Source organism: Chrysoperla carnea (genome assembly GCF_905475395.1).
Source record: "Chrysoperla carnea chromosome X unlocalized genomic scaffold, inChrCarn1.1 SUPER_X_unloc_128, whole genome shotgun sequence".
NCBI classification, from domain to species: Eukaryota; Metazoa; Arthropoda; class Insecta; order Neuroptera; family Chrysopidae; genus Chrysoperla; species Chrysoperla carnea.
This window is the reverse complement of record NW_025408076.1, coordinates 10,001-17,500: the sequence shown is the minus strand read 5'-3', so window position 1 is coordinate 17,500 and position 7,500 is coordinate 10,001. Positions and strand designations below refer to the sequence as shown.

The 7,500-nt window shown below is 27.3% G+C and overlaps 3 non-coding genes across 3 annotated transcripts in view; all 3 read right to left on the bottom strand.

The window, feature by feature from the left end:
* LOC123303729 overlaps positions 1-121 on the bottom strand; it is a 4,577-nt gene extending 4,456 nt beyond the window's left edge. Inside the window, exon 1 of the ribosomal RNA XR_006535820.1 lies at positions 1-121. This exon is cut by the window's left edge and continues 4,456 nt beyond it. This is a non-coding gene — a ribosomal RNA (large subunit ribosomal RNA).
* Positions 122-756: 635 nt separating this feature from the next.
* Positions 757-911, bottom strand: LOC123303730. Its single transcript, XR_006535821.1, has one exon. It is a non-coding gene; the product is annotated as a 5.8S ribosomal RNA (ribosomal RNA).
* Positions 912-1,864: 953 nt separating this feature from the next.
* On the bottom strand, positions 1,865-4,020 carry LOC123303731. Its single transcript, XR_006535822.1, has one exon. It is a non-coding gene; the product is annotated as a small subunit ribosomal RNA (ribosomal RNA).
* Between the last annotated feature and the right edge of the window lie 3,480 nt (positions 4,021-7,500).

Below are 7,500 nucleotides of genomic sequence, written 5' to 3'. Positions count from 1 at the left end.
GGTTCAGTGCTGGGCTTATCCCTGTTCGCTCGCCGCTACTAAGGGAATCCTAGTTAGTTTCTTTTCCTCCGCTTAATAATATGCTTAAATTCAGCGGGTAATCTCACCTACTCTGAGGTCGTAAAAGTTTTTAGAAGTATTAAAACAAAAATTTTTTTTATATATTATGTTTTTGTTATATTTTATAAGTAAACAATTTTCTTAATTATTCATACTCAAATTTTTTTAATATTATTATATAATATTATTTTTATATTTATCTAAAGAGAAGAAAATAAAAAATAAATAATTATATATATTAATTTTTTTCGAGTATATTGAAAATTTTATTACAAATAAAATATTCCATAACAAAATATTAATATATAATATTTTTGTTTATTCTTCTTTATTTAATATTTTAAAAATATATTATTAATATCATTTATTATTAATATTATTATTAACATAAAGTTTTATAATATTATATATAAATGATAAAAAATAATATTGATATATTAATTTAAAAATGTCGACAAATAATAAAAAATATATAAATTTTAAATGCTATTAAAAACATTTTATATTTATTTTTTTCTTATATTTGGCGTAAAACATTCATATATAAATAATTTTACATTTCTTTTATAAAAATTTTATTTATCAATTTAATTAAATATGAAAAAATAAATTTTCTTTTTTAATTATTGATAAATTTCTTTTTCATAAAAAAAATTTTATGTAAAATAATCTTTTATTATATTAATATAATGTATACGACCCTCAGCCAGATGTGGTCCGGGAACAGTATCCAAGGACCGCAATGTGCGTTCGAAATGTCAATGTTCATGTGTCCTGCAGTTCACAAGTTGACGCGCAATTAGCTGCGTTCTTCATCGACCCACGAGCCAAGTGATCCACCGTCCAGGGTAATCTTTTTAAATTTTAAATGTAAGTATTATTATTAATAATAATCTTTATTTTTAATATAAAAAATAAAATTATTAATTTATATATCTTTATAAATTCTTTTAAAATAAAAAAATTTTTCTAGAATATAAATTATATATTTTATTTTAAATATATATATATATAAATTAAAGATATTATGGTATTAATAAATATATACATAACATTTTTGATATTTTTGTTAGTGCTAGCTAGATATAATAATTAATATTTGGTATATTTTATAGAAATGTATTTATTTTTTTTTTATAAATTATTTTCTACATAAAAATATATATAATATTAATATGGTACAAAACAAATGGGTTTGTTTTTTAACATAATAACTTTTAATAAAAAAAAAGAAATATCAAGACAAAACATAAAGAAATTTAAATTTGAAATAAATTTTATTCTTTAAAAAAATTTTATCTTGTGTTTTCTTTATTTTTATTATATAACATAGAAAAATAAAAATATAGATTATATCAATTATAATCTTATTTTATTTTTCTTAATAGAGATTATATACATATAAACAAATAATTTCAATATATTCTATTTTTAATTTCACTTTTTTATAAGAGAAATTATTTATAGATTTTATTAATAATTATTGTTTAATAATAATAATAATATTGAATATAAAAATATTTTATATGTAACAAATATATTATTAATATTTATATAATATTCTCTATATTATATGTATAGATATATTATGTGTATAAAAAAAGTTTGGCGTATTACTTTAATATGATATCATAACCAAAATAAATCTCTTTTAACACATAATTACTATTATATATTTTGAGAAAATTACATATTAATATGTTATTTTGTTAAAAAAAATATTTCTTATCAATAATATTTTTATTTTTTGGAATATTTAAAAACAATACAAAAAATATAAATAAATATATTTTATATATATCGTTAATGATCCTTCCGCAGGTTCACCTACGGAAACCTTGTTACGACTTTTACTTCCTCTAAATGATCAAGTTTGGTCATCTTCCCAGCAACATCGGCAATATCAGAAATATTGCCGCGTACCAGTCCGAAGACCTCACTAAATCATTCAATCGGTAGTAGCGACGGGCGGTGTGTACAAAGGGCAGGGACGTAATCAACGCGAGCTTATGACTCGCGCTTACTGGGAATTCCTCGTTCATGGGGAACAATTGCAAGCCCCAATCCCTAGCACGAAGGAGGTTCAGCGGGTTACCCGGACCTTTCGGCCTGGGAGGACACGCTGATTCCTTCAGTGTAGCGCGCGTGCGGCCCAGAACATCTAAGGGCATCACAGACCTGTTATTGCTCAATCTCGTGCGGCTAGAATGCCGCCTGTCCCTCTAAGAAGAATTATTTGTACGCCGGCAGTAAAAACCACATCAAAAAACTGCGTACCCATACACCATAACATATGCAACATAAAGCACAATATATACAAAATATAATCTTGATCGTTAAATCTCAAAAATACATGCATATATAAATACAATACATAACACACATGAAAATGAATGAAATGGGAAACAAACAGCCGATGGGCCTTGAGATGCCGGTAAAGTACGTCTATTTAGCAGGCTAGAGTCTCGTTCGTTATCGGAATTAACCAGACAAATCGCTCCACCAACTAAGAACGGCCATGCACCACCACCCACCGAATCAAGAAAGAGCTCTCAATCTGTCAATCCTTCCGGTGTCCGGGCCTGGTGAGGTTTCCCGTGTTGAGTCAAATTAAACCGCAGGCTCCACTCCTGGTGGTGCCCTTCCGTCAATTCCTTTAAGTTTCAGCTTTGCAACCATACTTCCCCCGGAACCCAAAAGCTTTGGTTTCCCGGAAGCTGCCCGCCGAGTCATCGGAGGAACTTCGGCGGATCGCTAGCTGGCATCGTTTATGGTTAGAACTAGGGCGGTATCTGATCGCCTTCGAACCTCTAACTTTCGTTCTTGATCAATCAAAACATTTTTGGCAAATGCTTTCGCTTCTGTCCGTCTTGCGACGATCCAAGAATTTCACCTCTAACGTCGCAATACGAATGCCCCCATCTGTCCGTATTAATCATTACCTCGGAGTTCCGAAAACCAACAAAATAGAACCGAGGTCCTATTCCATTATTCCATGCACACAATATTCAGGCAAAATTTGAGCCTGCCTTAAGCACTCTAATTTGTTCAAAGTAAACGTACCGGCCCACCTCGACACTCAATTAAGAGCACCGCGACGGGATTGCAATTGGGGGCTGCCACCGCTCTTAACGGTTAAACACTTACGACAAATTACATAATAAAAATATATATAATGCATTAAATAAATAATAACACTAAAATATACTTTATACATAATCTGTACCACCCACCGGTAGGACGTCCCACATAACATGCTAGTTAAACAATGCGAGCATTGAACCAACAGTGTAGGACACAGATTCGACTACGAGCTTTTTAACCGCAACAACTTTAATATACGCTATTGGAGCTGGAATTACCGCGGCTGCTGGCACCAGACTTGCCCTCCAATGGATCCTCGTTAAAGGATTTAAAGTGTACTCATTCCGATTACGGGGCCTCGGATGAGTCCCGTATCGTTATTTTTCGTCACTACCTCCCCGTGCCGGGAGTGGGTAATTTGCGCGCCTGCTGCCTTCCTTGGATGTGGTAGCCGTTTCTCAGGCTCCCTCTCCGGAATCGAACCCTGATTCCCCGTTACCCGTTACAACCATGGTAGGCGCAGAACCTACCATCGACAGTTGATAAGGCAGACATTTGAAAGATGCGTCGCCGGTACGAGACCGTGCGATCAGCTTAAAGTTATTCAGAGTCACCAAATTAAACGATGCAAATTAAAATTTACACCGATTGGTTTTGATCTAATAAAAGCATTCCTTCCATCTCTGGTCGGAACTCTGTTTGCATGTATTAGCTCTAGAATTACCACAGTTATCCAAGTAAATGTGGGTACGATCTAAGGAACCATAACTGATATAATGAGCCTTTCGCGGTTTCACCTTAATTTGGCTTGTACTGAGACATGCATGGCTTAATCTTTGAGACAAGCATATGACTACTGGCAGGATCAACCAGGGAACTATTTGTATTTATAATATTAAATATATAATAATATACATGATATTTTTGTTTTCTTATTATAAGAAAAAAAATTTTCATACAATAATTATTAATATATAATAATATTATTACAATTTCATTTTAAATATCAGATGGTCTCACCCATTACTGATATAAATTTTTTTTTTTTTATATCTCTATTGTTTTAAAATTAATAGAAAAAACATATGAGATATATATATTATTATTAATTTTTTTTTTTTTCAAATATATATTTTATTATGTCATTTATATAATTTTTTTGCTTTTACAAAAAGAAATATATAACATGTTATTCATAATAAATATTATTGAATAAAAAAAAAAAAAAATAATTATGATTTTTGTCAGACCATCACCAAATGGGTCTTAAAATATTTCAAACATTTTCTCATACTCGTCGCTAGATTGAAAGCGTCATTTATTTTTTAATTTTATTTAAAAAGTTAATTTTAAATAAAAAACGTTATAATAACACTTAATATTCTCGCTTGGTATGAGGTGAGTCAATGTAATATTATTTATAAAAATAATTTTTATATAAATATTGTGTGCTCATATGGGAGTGTAAAGTTTAAAACTTATAACCCATGAACTTGCTTTGACAAAAAAATTTATATGTTATTCTATTTATAATCAATAATTTAATAAAAAAAAATTTTTTTTTAAATATTGATATAAAAAGATATACATATAGAGGTTTTTTTACAAAATTCTCATTAATTTTTTTACAAAAATAATAATACAATATTTAATATCAAAATAATCCAAACTGATTACCATCCAGACTATTATCAATATATATAAGATTGTATTATTATTCATTTCAATACATATTTATTAAAACTGAGATAAAATTTCATATATTAATAAATATGCATGTGTAAAAAAAAAAATTTTTATATAATAATTGAAAATGTTTTTGCTATTATTTTGTATACATACATTAAATAATTGATAACAATTTAATACAATGTACACCTAAAAAATAATAACAGCATATACATATTCGAAACATTACTAGCAAAAAAACCAAAATACAATATTAAATATCAAAATAAACCAAACTGATTACCATCCAGAATATTTTGAGTATATATATATATAATTTTGTATATTTTGCGTTCATGTTAATAAAATATATAAATGATACATATTTGAAAAGTGTTATTCTTCTTTCTGTTTTTTCGTAATATCATGGTGTCCATAGACATGCAAAAGCGTCATACCAAGCCATATACATACCTACACCACCTTTGTTGAATGATACACGAACAGTATGAAAATTAAACAACATATTCAATATCATTTTATATTATACTAAAATAAATGTTATTCTATTAAGAAAGTGTATATTTTTAAATTTGGCATTCATTACATAGTCAAAATACAATAATAATATAGATGATACATATACGATAATTGTTATTTTTCTTTCTGTTTTTTCGTGATATCATGGTGTCCATAGAATTGCAACGACGTCATACCAAGCCATATACAACTCTACACCACCTTTGTTGAATGATACACTTAGAGTATGAAAAATAAACAAATTATACTATATCATACTATATCATATATGTAAGACTGTTGAACATAATACCACAAAATACACTATTTCATATAGATATACATTCATTCTTGTCAACATAAAAGTACGTTATAAATGATACATATACAATAAGTTTTATTCCTCTTTCTGTTATTCCGTAATATCATAGTGTCCATAGAATTGCAACGACGTCATACCAAGCCATATACAACTCTACACCACCTTTGTTGAATGATACACGGACAGTATGAAAAATAAACAACCTATTCTATACCATTTAATATCATACTAAAACATGAAACAAATGTTATTCTATTAAAAAGTGTATTATTTTATTATATTTAGTATTCATTACACAGTCAACATACATAAATGATACATATACGATAAGTGTTATTCCTCTATCTGTGCATCCGTAATATCATAGTGTCCATAGAATTGCAACAACGTCATACCAAGCCATATACAACTCTACACCACCTTTGTTGAATGATACACGGACAGTATGAAAAATAAACAACTTATACTATACCATACTATATCATATGTGTGAGACTGCTGAACGTAATACCACTAATACACTGTTATACATAGATATACATTCATCTCATTAACTTACACGCACTATCCATCATATATATTAAAGACATTACACCCGGTGCTTCAAACTCAAAATATGATAATGTTTAAAATGGCTTTAAACATCATAAACTTTACAGAATAATCAAAATTTAAAGAAAAAAATTTTAAAAAAAAAATTTTTTTCAGCTAAAAATTTTTATTTTGGGACCAAAAAAATTTTTTTTTGCTTTTATCATATTTTATTAAATGAAATTTATGCATTATAATAAATTATTCAATAAACATTAATAATTATAATAAATTATTAAAAAATTTTTGGAATTAATGCAAATTTTTAGAAAAAAATGTATATTTTTTTTTTATATACAAATCGTACATGTTATATTGCGACAGGGTACCGGTATAATACATGTGATACATATGTAGATTTTCGAAAAAATTTTTATCCTTTTAAATGGTCCTAAATACTATATAAAGGTAAAATATATAGAATTTTTCGGGATTCATTAAAAAATTTTAGGGAAAAAATTTCATTTTATTTTATATACAAATCGTACATGTTATATTGCGACAGGGTACCGGTATAATACATGTGATACATATGTAGATTTTCGAAAAAATTTTATCCTTTTAAATAGTCCTAAATACTATATAAAGGTGAAATATATAGAATTTTTCGGGATTCATTAAAAAATTTTAGGGAAAAAATTTCATTTTATTTTATATACAAATCGTACATGTTATATTGCGACAGGGTACCGGTATAATACATGTGATACATATGTAGATTTTCGAAAAAAATTTTATCCTTTTAAATAGTCCTAAATACTATATAAAGGTAAAATATATAGAATTTTTCGGGATTCATTAAAAAATTTTAGGGAAAAAATTTCATTTTATTTTATATACAAATCGTACATGTTATATTGCGACAGGGTACCGGTATAATACATGTGATACATATGTAGATTTTCGAAAAAAATTTTATCCTTTTAAATAGTCCTAAATACTATATAAAGGTAAAATATATAGAATTTTTCGGGATTCATTAAAAAATTTTAGGGAAAAAATTTCATTTTATTTTATATACAAATCGTACATGTTATATTGCGACAGGGTACCGGTATAATACATGTGATACATATGTAGATTTTCTAAAAAATTTTTATCCATTTAAATGCTTCTAAATACTGTATAATGCAAATATATATAATAATTTACAGAATTAATACAAAATTTTTATTGTACAAATTCACATTAATAGTTAATTGGTTAAAAAAAAATTTCAATACACAATGGGAATCAGGCTATTTTATTGGAACTTA